Source organism: Macrobrachium rosenbergii, chromosome 20, assembly GCF_040412425.1.
Source record: "Macrobrachium rosenbergii isolate ZJJX-2024 chromosome 20, ASM4041242v1, whole genome shotgun sequence".
In the NCBI taxonomy this organism is placed as follows: domain Eukaryota; kingdom Metazoa; phylum Arthropoda; class Malacostraca; order Decapoda; family Palaemonidae; genus Macrobrachium; species Macrobrachium rosenbergii.
Window position 1 is genome coordinate 9,421,658 of NC_089760.1, and position 13,244 is coordinate 9,434,901.

Genomic DNA, 13,244 nt, shown 5'->3' on the forward strand with positions numbered 1-13,244 from the left:
CCTCTCACTCATTCGTGGTATGTCGTAATAATGCTAGAAAGGCCGCGCTCCCATAAGCCTTTGTGAATAAAGGGGTGTGTACAGTCTTTACGTCCGTCTTTCTGACTGTTGTTTCACACACACACACACACACACACACACACACACACACACACACACACACACACACACACACACACACACACACACACACACACACACACGGCTTTTCGATACTTGACATCTACATGGGAGGGTGGGGGCCTGGTGTTCGAATGAGAATATTAATTGTATAAAATGTTCCATGGAGAAACTTACATTTCCTTTATCACGGAATATGCGAACACAATTAGAACCACTGAAAACCAATATTATCCTGCAGTGTCATTATTGCGTAAAGTAACGTTCAGACACTCAACGAGTACCGTCGTTTCCCAAAGCCACCGATTATTTTCCAAGATCGTCGTCTGTTGCTTCATATTGTCTCGCAAAACTGTAACAATACACCATTAAAAATCAAGGTTTCCCTACGGGGTCAGTTTGGAAACTTTTTCAAAAATCTTCATTTCCAACAATGATGAGATGATGATATAGAAAGCTTAAAATTTCCAATACTAAAAATGGGTTATATTGGAGATGCGCATTTTTAGATATTACTGAGATCGTTGGAGGTAAATTTGTAAACTAAGTATAAGATAAAAGATTTTCATTTTGAAATTCTAGGATCCCGTTCTTTTACATCTAATGTCCATTTAAACCGATTTATAGCGTACTTTAATCACACTGTTGTAGGTGAGCTTAGATATGTACTTAGGGACATGATTTTATTTTTTTTTTTTTAGCAGTCAGTTATGGTTTTTGTATTTTTAATCTTTGAAAAAACCATTACAAACGTTTTATTTCTAACAGTGTAGGTTTCTGCGGACCCGTACATGCGATGGCAGAAGCTGCATTGTCAGCTAGCGTAGGAACAGCTCCCCTATCAATTCCCCGTGGTAGTCTCCCCTGGTATTCTTTGCCGGACAACAGAGGAATGCACCTTTAACGAAACCTCTGGTTGTGCCAGCTGCTACCACCACGATTCGCTCCCCTTCCCCAGGCGGTACCTGTCGGCTGTGCATGGCCCTGGTGGTAGCCTGCGTGGTGTCAACCCACTCTCCGGCTGCGGTTCATCCTATGGTGGACCAAGTCTCGTCTATGTAAATTACCTCCCTCCCTTCTCCTCGTTGCCCAGAGAGCACAGATCCGACTTGAAAACACTTCGTATAACGAAAAAAAACCTTGCCCCATATAAATAAAGTATCTGGAGATTCATTTACGCTAACTAGAAGCAAGAAAAGTGCTCTGAACCGAGTTAAATACGGCGAAATAAACTTACCGCGTAATCGATTGACCTGCAGCTTATTGTGGAATCCGAACCACATTATGACGAGAAATGAATTTCTATCACCATAGATAAATTCCTCTAAGTCTGCGGCATACTACGTCAAGAGATTCTTTGGTCACGTAAACCTTCCGCTGAGATGTAGCTGAATCCCATGTCACGCATAGCCAGCCACACCGATGTATCAGAGGTTATCTCTGGGATAACGCGAGCCATCTTCCGGTCTTTCGTCAGGGTACCAACCGTGAAAACTTGCCGTGAGCAAAGCGGCGAATGGCACCCACAGTCAAATTATCGAAGACTTGTGCCATTGTTGGTGATGCTACTACCACAGGTTGTGGTGTAGTGTCGCGTTGCACAGTCTTCCTTAGTGCCTGCGATGTCATGCCCATGACATGCCCCACACACTCGTATGGACTGTATGGATAAAGGCCAGTATTTATTATTTGCCGGATGAGAATGAAAATGCCCTGTATAAGACATCATACATTATTTATAACTACTATACTGTAATAATAATAATAATACTCATTCATTTTATTTTCGTTATTATTTTTTCATTATTGTTGCTGATAATTCAACATCAGGGAAGAGGATGATAGAATACGTATCATACGCAACCATACCGAATTAAGCTTAACTCACCTATTTATATTTATCGATAATTCCTCATCCGAAATCGCGTCCTGTTGCATACTGCAAAAGACGCATCACGAAAGCAGCCTTGCATCCTCGAGGACATTGAGCCAAATAGGCCACCGCTGAAACAGTGGTCACGTGCAGCCTTTCTCCTATCAAACTCTGGTTACACCTCGTCCGTCACCGTTCATTACTCCTACGTCATAGTTACACTTCACAACTAGCCTTGTGAAATTTAGTTAAGTCTATCCTTTAATAATTACCCTTATAATGGCCTTAATTATCCACATTAGGTATCAATGCATATTTTTGGCAGTTAGGTCGGGGTTTCAAAAGTCTTCTGCCAAAATACCAACCTTGTCTGACGCTTTTGTAATATCTTATTGGCGAGAAACAGTTGGAAACGTCAGCTGAAATGCATAGTAGGCAATAATATGTTCAGTGCCTGTATAGATGAGGGATCAAAATTGAAAATTAAGGCCATTTTATTAACATATAGAATAAAACCTAGTGTAGGTTCCGTAAAGTATAAAGTATAAACAAAGTTTTTTTTTTTTTTAGAAAATTCCAGTAAGCTTAACCAATTAAGTAAGGTATTGTTCTCTCCTTCGTGATATTTAAATGTCAAGGTCTTTGCCAAGAGAGTTTGATAATATGAATTTCTAACAATACTTTATTTATTCTATTAACAACATTTTTTTTTTTACCGGTGTAGGCTGCTGCTGCCTCTAGCCTGCATCAGTTCCACGTTGGGACAGTCGGTAGAATTGTGGGCTAGCACTCGCTAGGCCCGAGTTCGAGTCTCCGACCGGCCAATGAAGAATTAGAGGAATTTATTTCTGGTGATAGAAATTCATTTCTCGCTATAATGTGGTTCGGATTCCACAATAATCTGTAGGTCGCGTTGCTAAGTAACCAATTGGTTCTTAGCTACGTAAAATAAGTCTAATCCTTCGGGCCAGCCCTAGGAGAGCTGTTAATCAGGTCAGTGGTCTGGTAAAACTAAGGTATAGGCCTAACCTGCGTCAGTCTTGCGCCTTCCAAGTTCGGTCACGAACATGTTGTACGGGCGCATTTTACATAGGGTAGATTGTTTACATTGAAAAGAATAATTGCAGAAAAAAGGAAAAACTTCTCATCCACCGAAAATATGGCAATTATGTTTCTCTGAAGTTCTGTTTTTGCACTGAACTTTGCCTGGGACTTCGAGAGGGTTGAATTTTAAGAAACGACCTCTCTTGGGTGAAGGGAACACTTGGATCATTTTAACTTATAGCGCGAAGTTGCTGGCTTTACTCTGGTGTTATAGTTGTTACTGGTAACGCATAACATCTGAGACATTCTTTTAGAAACTTATCCCAACTCCATATAAATGCGCATGATAAGCCAATGTTCATTCAAGCATAAGATCGTTTATATTTTACAGAAGGCGTCCATTAAATATGTTATCGATTACAATATGTTTCCAGGCATGATAAGGTAGATTTTCTAGTCAAATGAATCTAATGAAATCAAACATTTTTTCCCGTTGCATTGAAATATTTCCTTTTACTAACAAGAAGACCCTATTTTACATATCTTTGTTTTCCAGGTGGTATCATAGCCAGAGTTAGTAGATGCCACAAAAAATAAGTAATGAGGACGAGAATCGATAAAAAAAAAAATGTTTCTGAGTATATTTTTGAGGAAGCATTTGAGTTAATTTACTACCGAAATTTCACTTGACATAAAAAAAAGAATGTCAGTCAGCAAACAGCAAGAGCAACACTGTCAATGAAGTTTTTTTCACAACAAAGGAACAATACGAACCAAAATTCATTTCCCACAGGCAAAGAGTTGGTGGGAAGTTGGCCGCGCAGGAAGATCCTAAACCCACCGGCGGAGATCTCTGGAGTCTTCCAAGTTATAACACTTCCTCGGAAACTTTTTTCTACCTAGAGACTTGCGTATGTTCTCTGTATGTTATATATATTATATATATATGTATATATATATATATATATATATATATATATATATATATATATATATATATATATATATATATATATATATATATATATATATATATATATATATATGTATGTGTGTATATATATTACATACACATATATATATATTATATATATATATATATATATATATATATATATATATATATATATATATATATATATATATATATATATAATATTAAAACTAAATATTTTAATATAAAGAACGAGATTCAAAATATGTGTTATAAAATTTTAATAAAAATTATGTAAAATATGCTTTTAGATCTTACGTCCATTTTCTTTTTCTTTAGCGAATAAGTCTGTAGAAGATAGAAGACAATGCTAAAAAAATTTTAATGTCATTTTAGGATATATTCAAGTATCTTTTGGTTCGAACTTTTAGATATTACTGTGGAACCTTTTGAATCACAGAAAACTACTACGAAATACCTTATTCATTCGTACACACACACACACACACATATATATATATATATAAATATATAAATATATATATATATATATATATATATATATATATATATATATATATATATATATATATATATATATAATGTACACATATACATATTTAACTTTAGTATCCAATTACCTAGGTTGAGGTCATGTTGACTCCTTTTAACAGCCTGATATATTTATGACATGTAACGGTCACGAGTCACAGATTCTCGTAAGTATAATGATCATTTTGCGTGTCTGTAATGACGATAGAGTACAATCAGTTTTAACTGTAGTTTCAAACAGGTCTCCACTTCCCTTGCAGATCAAATTAAAGAAAGAAAAAAGCTTACTTTCTGGTTCGTTAATCCCCTGAGTTACAGAAGAGAAACCATGGTTGACAAAATTCAAATTCACTTTGAAAAAGGCTGTCCTTTTACAATCCCATCCTTCTGGCTAAATTCTTTGCCTCCCGTACTGACAAACATGAAATATAAAATAACCCTGATTTTTTTTCCTTGAAGATATGTCAACTATAGTGTATCAGTATCTTAGAATCAAAGTTATTAATCTTTATTTCTTTTTATTTTATTCATAAAGATTCTAACGGCTCGCCATGCAACTTATTGTCCAGCTGAAATCATAATGTGTATCTTGCCTGTTCAGCATAAATCGTTGGTGGGTGTTTCTTGCCACTCGAAACACTACTTACATGAATCAGTAGATTCAATGCACACTGACACTTTTGACGAAGTAAGTCATTGCAGGAGTCATAATCAATCCGTGAGTACAATCACTCGACAAACATTACATTATCTTGAGAAGCTAAGCAAATACATGTTTAAAAAAAAATAGCGGTAACTTATATTTACGCAGTGGTAATTGCATCTCTTTATAGTATGCACGCTGGAAGTAGAATACCAACGAATATGGGTTAAGGAATGCAAATATGTAGTTAATTGCAAAACAAGAATATCTGACGAAAGGAAAATAATTCAGTGCAGTAACTCAAAACAAGGCAACAAGGAATAGCATAAATAAATGTAACATACTCGTAAGCGAAATTTAAAAGATGCAGAGCGAAAAAGTGAAATTAAATGGAATGAAAATGAACACAGTTTTACTGCTAAAAGCCAAACTCAGTCCTGCTTCAGTTCAAAAGAGATTTTTATGAATTCACTGGAGAAGACACCCATTTCTAGTAATCAATCAGCAATGTAGAATAAAATTATTTTCTGATATGTTACATTAAATAAATTTTCAACATTCAGTTTTATGGCGCAAAATGTATCTTGCTTGCATAAAATACTTGGCTAGTTTACAGCTAAATAAAACCACATCAGTGCAGCTTACAATCAGTGATGGCTGTTTCTGGGACAATATCATGAAAATAACGTCCATCTCCTGCTGTTCATATTTATTCGTGAATATCATCAGTCCCCAAGACCCTCAATCCTCACAATTATAGTTAATGCAGACACTGATTAAATTTTATCACCGAATACTAATGACCAGGCAACTCGTACATCTGCGAAAAGTAATAGTTAATGATAATGACATGAAACAGGGCACAAACATGCAAATGAAAATGTTATAGACAACCAGTAACTATTGACAATTCTGCAAAAATCATTCAAGAGGTAGAACTATACAGTCAAACATTTGAGAACTTAAAAACATGAATTTAGCATCAAAGAGTCTTCATAATGGATTGTAGTCATTCAGTGAATGCGATAATCTCCCAAACAACAAAAGACATACTCACACACACACACACACACGAGTACATACATACATTACACACGGTTAACGGAAATAGCAGCTCGAGGAATGTTCCAGCATCTTGTTGTACTCCCCCAGGAGGAGATTCGACTGGCTTATCAAGAGAAGCTGGGCAAATCAGAAATTCTTGAATATTACTAGTGGAGAAGCAACCAGAGGATGAACCAGTATCAACCTACCTCTCTTGAACAAGTATATACAACAGACTCATTTCAAGATGGAAATATCCTGTTATATGTTAGCTTTAGTCATTGAGGGAGACTTCATGCTATCAAGAGATCTTCAGAATGAGTGTTTTCAGAGTTCCCTTCATCAAGACTCATAAATATCTACGCTTTATCTATGGAAACATAATCTCCTAATAAAAGGCACTTTGCTACGGACTGTCTACAGCTACTCAAGTATTCACAAGAGTGTTCTTGATTTAGCTCAGATCTGTTCAAGGGGTATTTGTATAAGGTGGTGCAATTGCTTACCACTAACCTCATCAAAGCAGCACCTGGTTCAAGACTAATATCATTATCTGAACCATGTCATGGCATGGTGAGACACTGAAAGAAATCTTATGTATTTCCCAAGTAGCAGAAAAGGTGTTAGGGTATGCTTCTGGAATCTGTGATGATGGAAGCATTCCAAACATACTGTTGCATAGTCACATTCAAGGAATTCATAAGCCAAATCTTGTCTTGACAGGAGCAACCAGCTTCTGCTATCTATTCTGGCTCATTTATTATCTCTAGTGAAATTTGTCCCTCACTTTTGCTGTCATCTATGGCCTCTCCAATGGCGCCTGGAGCAGTTTTGGTCAGCTCACCTTCTTTCTCCCTCCATCTTGTCTCATTGAAGTCAAGACAAACATCTCCTTGAAGGAGTTTCTCTGTTCTCCTCTCCTCTGGTTATGCTTCTATTTTCCGGCACCTCAAGGAAGGGTTGGGGGACTCACCTTGAAGGGGAGTTTATCCCTAGGTTGTGGGCAAAGAAAGTAGTTCCCTTACTCATCAGTGTTTTAGAGATGTTCACTGCACTGCTAGTTCACCTATCATTTCAAGAAAACCTCAGTAGTGGTCTATGTCAACAAGCAAGGTGGAAAAAGTCTCAAACTCAGTCACTTACCTGTAAAACTCCATGAGTGGGCAGTTCTCCATTCAGTGGAGCTGTTGGCTAGGTACATGCCAGTCAACTCTGTTGCCAGGTTCAGGTAGTAGGTACAGATTGGTGTCTACCCTAGGTAGTAAAAATGCTGTTAAGGATTTGGGTCTCACCCCTACCTGATCTGTTTGTAACCAGACTTAACAAGAAACTTTAAGTGTTTTCTTTCCTCCAATTGCAGAGCCATGGGCAGTGATGGAAGATGTATTCCTACATCCCTGGTTATAGTGTAGCTATTATACATTTTTACCTTTCACTCCAAACAAACAAATGACTGGTATTCCCTCTTGGGCTGCAGGCTGACTGGTATTCAGATCCGCTGTCCCCACTGATCAAGACTCTGAGAGAGCTATTCTTATGGCCTAGGCTTCTACATCAACCCTATGTTCAAGGGTAACATCAGTCAGTTCACTCCCTTTGCCTTCATGGGTGGAGGTTATCCAGCATATCATGCGAGAGAGTCTTCTCACAGGGTTGTGCAGGAAATGTCTGGATATCTCTATACATCTTACACAAATGTTTGAAGGACAGGGGGCCATTTTCTGTGACTGATGTCATAGAAGGGACACCTTTCCAATTGTCTTTGCAGTGAAAGGCTATCATTCAGCCTTGTTGCAAATGTTTAGATTGAAGTGATACTTTGGTGGAGTTGTCCATGCTCTTGAGAAATTCTGAACAGTCTTGCCCTATCAAAGAACTTTGCCCTCCAGAGTGGAACATCACCCTAGAGCTATGAAGTCTGACTAAGTCACTTTATGAGCCACAGTCATTGTCTTTGGGCAGAGCTTTAACTCTTGAGACTGCTTTCCTTTTGGCTCTGGCCTCAGGGAATACTGGGAGAATTGTGCAGACTTTCATATCTTGTCCAGCACTAGAGGGGGGGTGGTCCAAACTTTCTTTCTCTTTCGTTCCTGAGTTTTTAGACAAGACTGATCATAGATTTGAGACTTTCTTGGTTCCTTCCCTCTGGAATTTTGTTGGTGGTAATCTGAACAAGATGCTTTTGTGCCCTGCCTTAACTGTTAAGTACTATTTGAAAAGAACCAATTTCTTGAAACCAGAATGCAGGAGAATTTTCATTAGTATTGACAGGCATAAGAAGGTTCTAAGAAAACTATTTCCTTTTGGCTTTATGAGGTCATCAAGAGGGTGTATAGCTCATCTTTGGATGTGACCTGTCTCCTGTCTAGTTTGAGAGCTCACAAAGACCTTGTCAGTTTACTAGGTAATGAGGGTGGTTGTCTGGCATAGACAGACCACCTTGACCTTATTCTGTCTCAGGGACACTGCTCACCAGTCCTTGGGCACTTTCTCCTTAGGACCTATGGTGGCTGCTCAACAGATTATGCAGTTACCCGAGCCCTTTTATACAGAGAAGTATCTCGTCTGAATATGTCATACCAACACACCACAGACTTAAGTGTGGCTGTGGTGAGTTATTTAATAAACAACACTTCTAGTTAGTTTAGAAAGTGTTTCCTTAAGCCACCTCCATTTGCAAAGGGGAAGGTAACACTAGAGCCCTCCCTTGGTCTTTTATGAGCCTGATTAGATTCTGTTCTTTTGGGACCCCATTATTTAGTACTAGTCTGGTTATGCTCTCTGCCTATGAGTCACTCCCTATGGGAAGTTACATTATTTATCGTAGACACTTCTCCCCAGTTGTATAGGTAGTATAGCCTAGAGCTCTACTTTTCTGGTCTCCTTCTCACCAGAATTGCAAGGGTTTTTGGAAGAATGTTCCTTGTTGGCATTGCATTCATCCAGGGACATTCTTCTAGGTGGAAGGTTAAAGGGACAACCCCCACCTAAAAAGTAAGTCTGTACGTAATGGTTTGTATTCCCATATTATTATTATTATTTAGTAAATGAAATCTATTCACATGGAACAAGCCCACAGGGACCATTACTTGAATTTCAAGCTTCCAAAGAATATGGTGTTATTAGGAAGAAGTAAGAGGAAGGAAAGGGAAATACAGAAAGAAGAGATCCCACTTATTACAAAAGAAAAAATAAATTGATAAATAGATTAATAGACAAAAATGTATTAAAATGCAAGAAAAATAGTAACACAGTAGTAATGCATTGCATTTGCGCTTGAACTTCTGAAGTTCCAACTGCACAACATCCTCTGGGAGGCTGTTCCACAGTCCAACGGTGTGAGGAATAAAGAACCTCTGGAACTGAGAAGTTCGACAGCGAGACACACTGCATATTGGTGTTGCTGTTCAGCGAATCTGGTTGCTCTCCAAAGATAAAGGGCATCAGGGATCAATTGTGAAAGTGAAAGATCTCTGTTGAAATACAATTCACGAAAAAGTGACAAACAAGAGACCATCCGTAGATGGCCCAAGTCATAACTGCTACTGTCAGAAAACAGAAACCTACCACCACGAACCACTCTATCTAAAAGAGATAAATCTCTGGCGGAAGCAGACATCCACACCAGAGAACAGTATTCCAGTAAAGGAAGTACAAATTACCTAAAACAGTTTGCACTGTCATAAATATATGAGGCCTTACGAACAATACCTAACGCTCGTGCAGCATTTGCTGAACCTTTCACTAGATGTTTCCCACCCTGCTAAGTCCCTAAGGCGAAATATAAAATGAACAGGGTATGTGATCAGGTTATGGAATTCCCCCAGTCACTCACCAGTGCCACACCCATATGGCTCTCTTTGTAACTATGTTCATTCAACCTTTGTTTTATGAGAGAAAGGCATTCTTCACTCTGAAGGTTTTGGTTTGTGTAACTAGGAAAAATACATATTATCAGGCTGTCTCAAACTTAGTTCTATCTCAACGTCTCAGCAGAAAGATTATTAAGAAGACCCCTGCTCTTTTCTCACCTGTGTTGTCAAGTGGGCGAGAGCCCTAGACTGAGAGGAATTCTAAACGACTGGGTGTGATGGTTACTTTAATTAGTTGGCAGAGCAAAGTAGTTAGTAGATGCTCCAGCTGAGTGCCAGCTCAGTTACATACGCAGCATGTAGAGATATTGAAGCAAGAAGTGTGACTCATGTGAGATTAGGATCATTTACCTTCAGATTTGCAATTGATTTAATGACAACTTCTAATGAATTTGAGAAACTGACTATATGAAAGTTCAAGAATTACTTGTTCTTCCCCATTTCGTGTGGATTTAACAGAAAGCCACATGTTCGAATACTTTTGAAGGAAATTTTTTTTCATGAAGCCATTGTTGTGGGGGAGAAACGTACGAAACTTCCATTTACTATATCACAAAAATGTGTTAACGCGTTCCTGCCGTAATAACTTGGTGTATTAAAGGATTTTAACCATTGATTTTAAAGATAACCGCTATTTATTTCATCATTGCCGCTGCAAGTGCTTTATCGAATTTATTCAGGACCAACAACGTTAAGATAAATCCTTTATTTTTGCCAGAGGGTTTTTCGTTATCAGCTTTAGCGATGACATTATTAACTTCCAGATAAAAGAGGCTGTTTTTGTGGACAAATATTTCCGTTGCCTTAACATACCACATTTATTTCAAAGAAAAGTTTTGCGAATTTTCTTGTTCACAAATTGAAAATTTACAGTTCCCCATTTCCAGCTAAGGTGATTACCAGTACAACTAGACTTGGGGTTGCGTTAACCACCACTTTTCAGGAAGCGAAAGTTAAGTGGAAATACCTCATACCTCGCGTCCTGGCTGAAAAGGACTGGCAGTCGGAATAATTTAATGAATTTGTAATGAGGAAAAGGAGGCCTAAGTGTCACATATCCAGCAAAAAGACAGAGATTATATTTCGGGGTTCAAACTTTCATTTCTATAGCTTTTATTGGGATAAACTCAGTTCATGACTCCTGTTCTCAAAAAAAAAAAAGGTAGAATTTCATTAGTTACTATTAAGATAATATACGTGTCTAGCGAGCGCTTGTAGATAGTAAAAGGATTAAATCTTGTAATTTTTCTCATTTCTTTTTTATTGTAGCTAAAGTCCAAGACGAGAGATCAGAGCATTCTCATACCCGAAGTAAGTGATAATACTGCTTCACGAAGAAATGTAGATGGTAAACATCATGAAAACATTAGGAAAAAATGTTACGTCAACAACGTCGTATGTTGCCTTATTACATATTACAGTTCAGTTTGGTATACACCCATAAGTGATTGAAGAAAATATCAAAACACCAAAATTACAGTTAAAAAATGAATATCGACAACAGAGCGCCCTCGATGAGATTTTAAAATTCCCATCTAATTAATGGAAATGCATTGTATTGCGCATAACTCACATATTCAAATTCCTTTTCTTTTTTCTCAGTAGTTTGTTTCTTCTCTCTCTCTCTCTCTCTCTCTCTCTCTCTCTCTCTCTCTCTGGAACGCACGCTTGCGTGTTTACTTTAGAATTTATCTTTTAAAGTATTTTTTTCGCAAACGACATGTCACAGTATGCTTGGCTGTTATGTATATAACCGTAAATTACTTATAACATTAGATCAAATATTTGTTATATTGCTCTTGACTTGGACATTAACTTATTGGTCTTAGAAAAATGAGAAAGATTGGTTGATTGATAAGTTTATGTAATAGGGCGTTGCAATACTTATGAAAGCAAAACATTATTACAAATGTGACGTGTGATTTTGGTACTTTATCAATGTATTAATGGGGGGAAAAGTTGTGAGGATTAGAAAACTACTGTGATATAATACTGGAATGGGTAGTCCATGAAATTGTAAAATAAATATTTGAAAATTAAAATTATTGAAATGATTTGATAATTTCTGTGGAAATAACCCGACAGTCATGGATATTAGAAGATCTTTTGTTTAAACCTGAAATACCTCAAGATTAGCACAATTATATCCATTATATTCTTCATATTGAGAAGGAAGTGTGTATTTTATTTGAATATCAGAATCTTGAAAATCCCAAGGTAGGAACTATTAGAAACATTGATTTTCTTCCAGAAATACCTATTTTTATCCTTGAATATTTTTTCATTACTTAGAGTAAGCATATTGTTGATTGGTTTATTCTGCATCATTTCTGCAGTAGATGTGTAAGATTGGAATTTTCACATTTGTGCCTCATTTCAGCGAGATGTTGAAGTTATAGCTGAAATTCGTAGAGAAACTTCTTTAAAAGTCATTTAGGTATATACTGTAGTGAAGTCTCAGGAATAAACAAGAGATACACTTTTATTACTGAAAGGTCAAAAACTGAACTGTAGGCGAGAGAGGGTATCAGTTTGGTAACAGAATGTAGTGTTTGAGGTATCATAGAAATGTAAATAATATTAGTGGAAGAAAATACATATTTCCTCAGTAATATTATGAGCAGTAGAAGCTGGACACAAGAAACAGTGAAAATAATTCAAAATTAGTTATCAATCGTTAAAATCCATATTCATGCGAGAACAATTTTCTTTTAACATAATGATATTCCATCGAAAAAGAGCAGATGAAATCTACCTTGAAAGTAGTAAAGGTTTTTCCTTTCAGTGTATTTTCTTTGTATAGTTTGTTTGTAAGGAAAATATAATGTCAAAGTTTATGTGACGTGCTTTTTATTACAGAACTCTTCTAATAACAATAGAAAATTAGTCAAATTCATTTTTTTTTTTCGAAAAACGACCTAATTTCAATGATAACTGAACTAATGTTACAGTTTTATATTTTTGTACATGTCCGAATATCGGAAATCGAATAAAAGATCAAAATAATTATAAAAATTGATAGAGAACTAGCGACTTCCTAATTGACTTTAAAAATTTCAAGAAAATTCGAGAAGATGGGACCATCACAAAATGCACGAAAATTAATGTTCCTTTGAATGTGGTCGCTCACCAACGTTATATTTGCACCAATTTATACTATCA